The 10,494-nt window shown below is 38.6% G+C and overlaps 1 long non-coding RNA gene across 2 annotated transcripts; it reads right to left on the bottom strand.

The window, feature by feature from the left end:
• Positions 1-5,239: 5,239 nt before the first annotated feature.
• On the bottom strand, positions 5,240-10,145 carry LOC137038025 (uncharacterized). 2 transcript variants are annotated; one of them, XR_010897351.1, is made up of 4 exons: positions 9,608-10,145; positions 5,726-5,784; positions 5,532-5,613; positions 5,240-5,438 (listed from the first exon to the last, which is right to left on the bottom strand). It is a non-coding gene; the product is annotated as an uncharacterized lncRNA (long non-coding RNA). The 2 variants fall into 2 exon arrangements; XR_010897352.1 differs by having other exon boundaries at positions 9,790-10,145.
• Between the last annotated feature and the right edge of the window lie 349 nt (positions 10,146-10,494).

Here is a 10,494-nt window from a genome sequence, read left to right as displayed (position 1 = left end):
GTGTTTTTTCATATAAATGTCTATAACTCCAAAACAAAATGAAATATTTTCACCAAACTTGACACACATATGTATGGGCTCACTACGAGGACACATAAAAAAATTGGTGGGATTGTGCCTCTTGGTGGCGCTATAATAAAACAAAACATGAAATTCCCATTGACTTCAATGCAGTATTACGGTTTAAAATGCTAATGCTATAATTTAAGAATGCACTAGTGTATCGTTACAAAACTCGGTATGTGTCTTCCGCTCTATGTCCCGAAGATATTCAAAAAGTTTCGGGCCAGCGCCACCTTGTGGTCAAAAGTTGTAATAAAATGTACAAAAATGCTAATAACTTTTGATTAAATTAGCCTATTGTAATGAGACTGGTCATAATACATTCATTGGCTCATGCCGAGAAGATAGATACCAATTTTGCCATATTTTGCAAACATATCTGTGCTCCATCTTGTTATTTGTTAAAAATCTACTTTTTCAAACTCATCCTAGACCGTTTGTCCGATTTTCACCAAAATTGATCCGTATCGTCTTCAGACCATGCTGACAAATAGTTATGGATTTCGGATTGATAGACAAAACAGTTTTCATATACCACTGCAACAGAGTTGAGCCATGATGCAAAAATGACTCTTGAGGCTGTATCTCTGCAATGCTTTGACATATTGACACCAAACTTTGCATGTGTCATTGCCACCTCAGTCTGACTAAACCACATCAGTTTCGTAACAGTGACACCTATTGGTCGAAAGTGATAAACCATTAAACCATTATTATTGACTGTATTTAAAATTTGACTGCTATTTTGCCTAAAATCAACTTAATAGGTCCTTAATGGCTCATTGTTGCAGTTGGCTTGAGACTTCCAGCCATGCTGGCATGTCTTGTCTTCTTCTTTGCGCTTGGCCCCGATAATGGCTGCTTGTTCTGCTTCTTCTTCTTCTTCTTCTTTTTCTTCCGCCATAGGAGTCTCTGGCAGCCCATAGAACCGTATGGTAAAAAGTTGTGAAATTTGGCACACTCATAGAGGCCAGTCTGAGCTGTCACTATAGCAAATTTGGTGCCTCTAACTCAATCCCTCTAGCGCCACCACCTGTCCAAAGTTTCACTCATATTTATGCTTATAACTTTTGACCCCTAAGGGCTAGAAACAAAATTCTTTTTTCATCGGATTCCTTGGCTCAAGCCGATTCGATTTCACCCTATGATGTCATTTTCCGGTATGCAAATTTTCCCGCCATTTTGAATTTTCTGAAAAACCTACTTTTTCAAACTCCTCCTAGGCCGTTGCTCCGATTTTCACGAAAATTGAAACAGATCATCTTCAGAGCATGTTGACAAAAAGTTATGGAATTCAAGTTGATTCGTCCAATCGTTTTCAATAAACGCACAAACAAATTTTACGTGGAGGTTGCAAAAACACACTAAAGGCTATATCTCCGCAACGCTTTATCGTATTCAAACCAACCTTGGTACATGTCATCACAAGCATGACTTGAAGCAACATGCAGCGTTTCGGCGCAGCGCCACCTACCTGTCCGGAGATACGAAAAATGCCTATTTTGGCTTATAACTTCTGAACCGTTTATCCAAAAATCATAAAATTGGTCTCATTAGATTCAGGGCGTCATGCCGAGTCGACTGATATCCAATTTTGCCATGTCGGCCATTTTGGATGTCGGCCATTTTGAATTATGTGCAAAAATGCTGTATTTTATGAACGCATGAACAGATTGTTATGAAACTTGGTATGGGTCATCACCACGATGCCCTGAAGTAGCCTGAGAAGTTTCGAAACAGCGCCACCTAGTGGAGAATTTTTTTTTTCAAACGCTTATAACTTTGGGTGTGGTTGACATATTTTGATGGGAGTGTGTTTTTTGGTCTACTGAATCCTTGCCGACTCCAACGATACCAGACTTGCCAGGTTTCGGCATATGGTTTGCGCAGAGTTGTAATTTAGTGCTTAAAAAACATTTGCTGATATCTTCGAAACCGCTAGTCCGATCGAGACGAAACCAGCCTCAGAAGTTCGGAAACATAGGTCGATAGCTATACGCTAATGCCCAAATCTCAAAATATTGATAGTAAGGGGTAGTAAAATCCAATCAAAGTCAGGTGTCAGTCATTTTTTACGTGTTTTTTCATATAAATGTCTATAACTCCAAAACAAAATGAAATATTTTCACCAAACTTGACACACATATGTATGGGCTCACTACGAGGACACATAAAAAAATTGGTGGGATTGTGCCTCTTGGTGGCGCTATAATAAAACAAAACATGAAATTCCCATTGACTTCAATGCAGTATTACGGTTTAAAATGCTAATGCTATAATTTAAGAATGCACTAGTGTATCGTTACAAAACTCGGTATGTGTCTTCCGCTCTATGTCCCGAAGATATTCAAAAAGTTTCGGGGCAGCGCCACCTTGTGGTCAAAAGTTGTAATAAAATGTACAAAAATGCTAATAACTTTTGATTAAATTAGCCTATTGTAATGAGACTGGTCATAATACATTCATTGGCTCATGCCGAGAAGATAGATACCAATTTTGCCATATTTTGCAAACATATCTGTGCTCCATCTTGTTATTTGTTAAAAATCTACTTTTTCAAACTCATCCTAGACCGTTTGTCCGATTTTCACCAAAATTGATCCGTATCGTCTTCAGACCATGCTGACAAATACTTATGGATTTCGGATTGATAGACAAAACAGTTTTCATATACCACTGCAACAGAGTTGAGCCATGATGCAAAAATTACTCTTGAGGCTGTATCTCTGCAATGCTTTGACATATTGACACCAAACTTTGCATGTGTCATTGTCATCTCAATCTGACTAAACCACATCAGTTTCGTAACAGTGACACCTATTGGTCGAAAGTGATAAACCATTAAACCATTATTATTGACTGTATTTAAAATTTTACTGCTATTTTGCCTAAAATCAACTTAATAGGTCCTTAATGGCTCATTGTTGCAGTTGGCTTGAGACTTCCAGCCATGCTGGCATGTCTTGTCTTCTTCTTTGCGCTTGGCCCCGATAATGGCTGCTTGTTATTATTCTGCTTCTTCTTCTTCTTCTTCTTCTTCTTCCGCCATAGGAGTCTCTGGCAGCCCATAGAACCGTATGGTAAAAAGTTGTGAAATTTGGCACACTCATAGAGGCCAGTCTGAGCTGTCACTATAGCAAATTTGGTGCCTCTAACTCAATCCCTCTAGCGCCACCACCTGTCCAAAGTTTCACTCATATTTATGCTTATAACTTTTGACCCCTAAGGGCTAGAAACAAAATTCTTTTTTCATCGGATTCCTTGGCTCAAGCCGATTCGATTTCACCCTATGATGTCATTTTCCGGTATGCAAATTTTCCCGCCATTTTGAATTTTCTGAAAAACCTACTTTTTCGAACTCCTCCTAGGCCGTTGCTCCGATTTTCACGAAAATTGAAACAGATCATCTTCAGAGCATGTTGACAAAAAGTTATGGAATTCAAGTTGATTCGTCCAATCGTTTTCAATAAACGCACAAACAAATTTTACGTGGAGGTTGCAAAAACACACTAAAGGCTATATCTCCGCAACGCTTTATCGTATTCAAACCAACCTTGGTACATGTCATCACAAGCATGACTTGAAGCAACATGCAGCGTTTCGGCGCAGCGCCACCTACCTGTCCGGAGATACGAAAAATGCCTATTTTGGCTTATAACTTCTGAACCGTTTATCCAAAAATCATAAAATTGGTCTCATTAGATTCAGGGCGTCATGCCGAGTCGACTGATATCCAATTTTACCATGTCGGCCATTTTGGATGTCGGCCATTTTGAATTATGTGCAAAAATGCTGTATTTTATGAACGCATGAACAGATTGTTATGAAACTTGGTATGGGTCATCACCACGATGCCCTGAAGTAGCCTGAGAAGTTTCGAAACAGCGCCACCTAGTGGAGAATTTTTTTTTTCAAACGCTTATAACTTTGGGTGTGGTTGACATATTTTGATGGGAGTGTGTTTTTTGGTCTCCTGAATCCTTGCCGACTCCAACGATACCAGACTTGCCAGGTTTCGGCATATGGTTTGCACAGAGTTGTAATTTAGTGCTTAAAAAACATTTGCTGATATCTTCGAAACCGCTAGTCCGATCGAGACGAAACCAGCCTCAGAAGTTCGGAAACATAGGTCGATAGCTATACGCTAATGCCCAAATCTCAAAATATTGATAGTAAGGGGTAGTAAAATCCAATCAAAGTCAGGTGTCAGTCATTTTTTACGTGTTTTTTCATATAAATGTCTATAACTCCAAAACAAAATGAAATATTTTCACCAAACTTGACACACATATGTATGGGCTCACTACGAGGACACATAAAAAAATTGGTGGGATTGTGCCTCTTGGTGGCGCTATAATAAAACAAAACATGAAATTCCCATTGACTTCAATGCAGTATTACGGTTTAAAATGCTAATGCTATAATTTAAGAATGCACTAGTGTATCGTTACAAAACTCGGTATGTGTCTTCCGCTCTATGTCCCGAAGATATTCAAAAAGTTTCGGGGCAGCGCCACCTTGTGGTCAAAAGTTGTAATAAAATGTACAAAAATGCTAATAACTTTTGATTAAATTAGCCTATTGTAATGAGACTGGTCATAATACATTCATTGGCTCATGCCGAGAAGATAGATACCAATTTTGCCATATTTTGCAAACATATCTGTGCTCCATCTTGTTATTTGTTAAAAATCTACTTTTTCAAACTCATCCTAGACCGTTTGTCCGATTTTCACCAAAATTGATCCGTATCGTCTTCAGACCATGCTGACAAATACTTATGGATTTCGGATTGATAGACAAAACAGTTTTCATATACCACTGCAACAGAGTTGAGCCATGATGCAAAAATTACTCTTGAGGCTGTATCTCTGCAATGCTTTGACATATTGACACCAAACTTTGCATGTGTCATTGTCATCTCAATCTGACTAAACCACATCAGTTTCGTAACAGTGACACCTATTGGTCGAAAGTGATAAACCATTAAACCATTATTATTGACTGTATTTAAAATTTGACTGCTATTTTGCCTAAAATCAACTTAATAGGTCCTTAATGGCTCATTGTTGCAGTTGGCTTGAGACTTCCAGCCATGCTGGCATGTCTTGTCTTCTTCTTTGCGCTTGGCCCCGATAATGGCTGCTTGCAGCTATATTTTACTCCAGATCTACCAGTGCCATAAAACACCACCAAGGACTTGGGATTTCTGGGTCTGTTGTAATGACACTACTAGGACCTTACCTCAGAAAGGGTCATGTCCTTTATGTGGATAACTGGTACAGTAGTCCCACACTTTTCCAGAACCTCTTGTCTCTTGGCACTGGAGCTTGTGGGACTGTGTGTGCAAACCGCAAAGGGATGCCAACATTCACCTGTAGAATGACAAAGGGTAATGTGGAATTCAAAGAAAATGGATCACAGTTGGCAGTCAAATAGCATGATAAGAGAGATGTCCATGTCCTTACCATTGTCCACCCAACTGGTATGGCAGCCACAGGGAAGCTGGATCACATCACTGGGCAAGCCAAGATGAAGCCAGTCTGTGTGCTGGAGTACAACAAAAAGATGGGAGCAGTTGACAAAGCGGACATGATGACTGGTTTTCTTGAATGCACCAGAAAGTCTACCAAGTGGTACAAAAATATCTTCTTTCACCTACTTGACACAGTTTTACTGAACAGCCACATTGTCTACCGGCAAATTACTGGTAAGATATTTCTATAAATCAAAGAATATAAACAAGACAAAAAAATTGATCACATTTTCAATTAATGTAAACAAAAGTGTTATAAAGGGTATGCATGGATGTCACTTTCCTGAGTGAGTGGCAAAAGAGCTGCTGCGTGACTGGATTTAATAGGGGAACCGGTGTAAACAACGAGTAAACAAGTTTCAGTTTAAACTAAAGCTTAGACTTGATATAGTGGTGCTTAAAACTTACCAAAGATCCAGTGATCCATGGATATTGACAAGAACATTTCCTGGCATTTTTACATGCCTGATTTTGACACCAGTAAAATACATAAATCAAATTTGCCTGTGAATGCTTTAAATAAATACAATATACTAAGGGTGTAATGGTAAACAAAACTGACGGTTTGGTATGCACCTCGGTTCTGAAGTCACGGTTCGGTACAGCAGGGGAGAGAAAACTAAATATAAAATAGTTTTTTTTTTAAACAGTGGTTTACTGAACAGATTGTGTCAGTCCATAAATTAATTTAATTATAACTAAAATATTTTAATTCAATTATAACTAAATAAAGCATTAATTCAATTATAACAGGGTTTTTTTAAATCTCTCTTCTAATAGTTTTTATTATTTGCTAATAAGTTATACCACACTCATATAGGCATACATTATGCATGTTACTGGCCATTGTTTAAATCTGCTAGCAATTCAAAATACATCTTTATGGCTGTACAAGATATTATTCAGCACCCTGATGAACATCACAATGCCGGGTTGGCCTACGTTGTCGTCACGTTCTCTCCATCTGGATGAAGATAAGGAGCAGAGACTGCACAGCGGGTTGTGTTGACAGTGTTTAGTGATTTGGAGAAGAGAAAACTTCAGAATAATGTCACAGAGTTCATTCATGAAGTTGTGTGAACAACGCACAGCATCCGTATATGTCCACGCACATGCACTTTGGTCAGAGAGGCAATATTGCGATTAAGGTATAAGATATAAGGTGTTTGATATAAAGTGTTCCAGCTGACGGTGAGGTCACATGCATACCCTCTATAAACAAATGTACAATAATAAACAGATCACACTGTCACATACTATTCTATTCTATCCTCTTCCTTTCGCCCTATCGATTTGTTCTACTGTGAGTAGGAAAGGAAATCACCTCCCTGCAATTCAAGACGAACCTGATGAGAGGGCTGCTGGAGAACAGTATATTTATTGTTTTGTTTATAATACTATTTTGATTGTTGTTCATTGCAATTATATTTATAAATATAGCTGCAAGCAGCCATTATCGGGGCCAAGCGCAAAGAAGAAGACAAGACATGCCAGCATGGCTGGAAGTCTCAAGCCAACTGCAACAATGAGCCATTAAGGACCTATTAAGTTGATTTTAGGCAAAATAGCAGTAAAATTTTAAATACAGTCAATAATAATGGTTTAATGGTTTATCACTTTCGACCAATAGGTGTCACTGTTACGAAACTGATGTGGTTTAGTCAGATTGAGATGACAATGACACATGCAAAGTTTGGTGTCAATATGTCAAAGCATTGCAGAGATACAGCCTCAAGAGTAATTTTTGCATCATGGCTCAACTCTGTTGCAGTGGTATATGAAAACTGTTTTGTCTATCAATCCGAAATCCATAAGTATTTGTCAGCATGGTCTGAAGACGATACGGATCAATTTTGGTGAAAATCGGACAAACGGTCTAGGATGAGTTTGAAAAAGTAGATTTTTAACAAATAACAAGATGGAGCACAGATATGTTTGCAAAATATGGCAAAATTGGTATCTATCTTCTCGGCATGAGCCAATGAATGTATTATGACCAGTCTCATTACAATAGGCTAATTTAATCAAAAGTTATTAGCATTTTTGTACATTTTATTACAACTTTTGACCACAAGGTGGCGCTGCCCCGAAACTTTTTGAATATGTTCGGGACATAGAGCGGAAGACACATACCGAGTTTTGTAATGATACACTAGTGCATTCTTAAATTATAGCATTAGCATTTTAAACCGTAATACTGCATTGAAGTCAATGGGAATTTCATGTTTTGTTTTATTATAGCGCCACCAAGAGGCACAATCCCACCAATTTTTTTATGTGTCCTCGTAGTGAGCCCATACATATGTGTGTCAAGTTTGGTGAAAATATTTCATTTTGTTTTGGAGTTATAGACATTTATATGAAAAAACACGTAAAAAATGACTGACACCTGACTTTGATTGGATTTTACTACCCCTTACTATCAATATTTTGAGATTTGGGCATTAGCGTATAGCTATCGACCTATGTTTCCGAACTTCTGAGGCTGGTTTCGTCTCGATCGGACTAGCGGTTTCGAAGATATCAGCAAATGTTTTTTAAGCACTAAATTACAACTCTGCGCAAACCATATGCCGAAACCTGGCAAGTCTGGTATCGTTGGAGTCGGCAAGGATTCAGGAGACCAAAAAACACACTCCCATCAAAATATGTCAACCACACCCAAAGTTATAAGCGTTTGAAAAAAAAAATTCTCCACTAGGTGGCGCTGTTTCGAAACTTCTCAGGCTACTTCAGGGCATCGTGGTGATGACCCATACCAAGTTTCATAACAATCTGTTCATGCGTTCATAAAATACAGCATTTTTGCACATAATTCAAAATGGCCGACATCCAAAATGGCCGACATGGTAAAATTGGATATCAGTCGACTCGGCATGACGCCCTGAATCTAATGAGACCAATTTTATGATTTTTGGATAAACGGTTCAGAAGTTATAAGCCAAAATAGGCATTTTTCATATCTCCGGACAGGTAGGTGGCGCTGCGCCGAAACGCTGCATGTTGCTTCAAGTCATGCTTGTGATGACATGTACCAAGGTTGGTTTGAATACGATAAAGCGTTGCGGAGATATAGCCTTTAGTGTGTTTTTGCAACCTCCACGTAAAATTTGTTTGTGCGTTTATTGAAAACGATTGGACGAATCAACTTGAATTCCATAACTTTTTGTCAACATGCTCTGAAGATGATCTGTTTCAATTTTCGTGAAAATCGGAGCAACGGCCTAGGAGGAGTTCGAAAAAGTAGGTTTTTCAGAAAATTCAAAATGGCGGGAAAATTTGCATACCGGAAAATGACATCATAGGGTGAAATCGAATCGGCTTGAGCCAAGGAATCCGATGAAAAAAGAATTTTGTTTCTAGCCCTTAGGGGTCAAAAGTTATAAGCATAAATATGAGTGAAACTTTGGACAGGTGGTGGCGCTAGAGGGATTGAGTTAGAGGCACCAAATTTGCTATAGTGACAGCTCAGACTGGCCTCTATGAGTGTGCCAAATTTCACAACTTTTTACCATACGGTTCTATGGGCTGCCAGAGACTCCTATGGCGGAAAAAGAAGAAGAATAATAATAATAGGAACACTAACGATTTCAATAGGTGCCTCCGCACCTTCGGTGCTTGGCCCCTAATTTGTTTTGTAATTTTATTAGAAAGTGTATATATGTATAATAGTCTAAACAAAAAAACATTTAGCTTAAATTGAGGAGATTTAATAAAACATGAATGAAATGTGTACATTTTGCAATTTCTTTTTAAGAAATGACATACGTTTGAAGTATGCTAAACTAATACAACACATTCTAACTAGCAAAGCAGAGAAAAGGTCATCATGTATGCATTTGACATCATGTAACTTAAACTATATGCAAGCTAATAGTCAGTGAGGCGTGACCATATAGCTTTTCTCTGCTTTGCTAGTGAAATATGAAACTCAGTAACAATATAAACACTAAAACAAATAATATATTCATGTTACGTATCAAGTCAACTGAACCCTAATAACTTTACCGAATGCACGGAGCATATTTGCAAGGTGCAAAACGACAAACATGACATTTGAACGTCCACATTTTTGAGTACTGTTCGTTTTACAAGAGAATTTTTTAAATATCTTTATTCATATTTATTGCATGTTTGTAAATAATTATATGTGCTCCAAAATAGGAGGAAAAAAACTAAAATATACTCACCATTTGACACGCGGATGTTGTGAGGGAGATGCAAAATGCCGTGTGCAAGCGAAATTCAAAGCAGTGGGGAAAAAATAGCAACATAAACATGTCAACCATAGTGTGTACACGCTAACAAATAATGTGAAAGGTTTTGAATTAAAAAAATAAAGCAAAACATTCATAGAGCGCTCACCTGCACGCGGTCATCCACCACAAGCGCCATTGTGACTGCGTCACTGCAAAAACTCACGTGTCAAGGTTGATGTGTGTTACCATGGAAATTAGAACGCATGTCATTGCATAATAACGGTCGCAATAAAAAAACTCACGCCAGGCTGCCAGTCTTATTTTTAAGAACGTACGTGCGAAAGGGTTAATACTTTTGACCGTGACCTCAAGAAACGCGCTATCAACCGAGATTAGAGAATCTAATTTCGAAGTCTTCGATAGAGAATCGAAGTCTTTAGCGACCCTGTTAATTTGCCCGCCTCCGCTCAGGGTAATGTCGGTTCGAATCCCGCTCGGAGTGGGTTGACTAGGATTGGTGAGACCCAGTAAAAGTGCGGGGGACGAAAATACATTTTATTAAAATTGAGGGGGACACGTCCCTCGCAGGGCGAGGCTACATAAGTGCCAGGGTGGCACTGGCCCACTCAGATTGACGGCTGGCCCACCCAATCAGAACAGACAAAAAAAAAAAATTGGGGACAGCAGAAAGAATGT

Source organism: Pseudorasbora parva, chromosome 13, assembly GCF_024679245.1.
Source record: "Pseudorasbora parva isolate DD20220531a chromosome 13, ASM2467924v1, whole genome shotgun sequence".
Classification (NCBI taxonomy): domain Eukaryota; kingdom Metazoa; phylum Chordata; class Actinopteri; order Cypriniformes; family Gobionidae; genus Pseudorasbora; species Pseudorasbora parva.
Note: the sequence above shows the minus strand (reverse complement) of the source record. Positions and strands in the feature narration are given on the sequence as shown.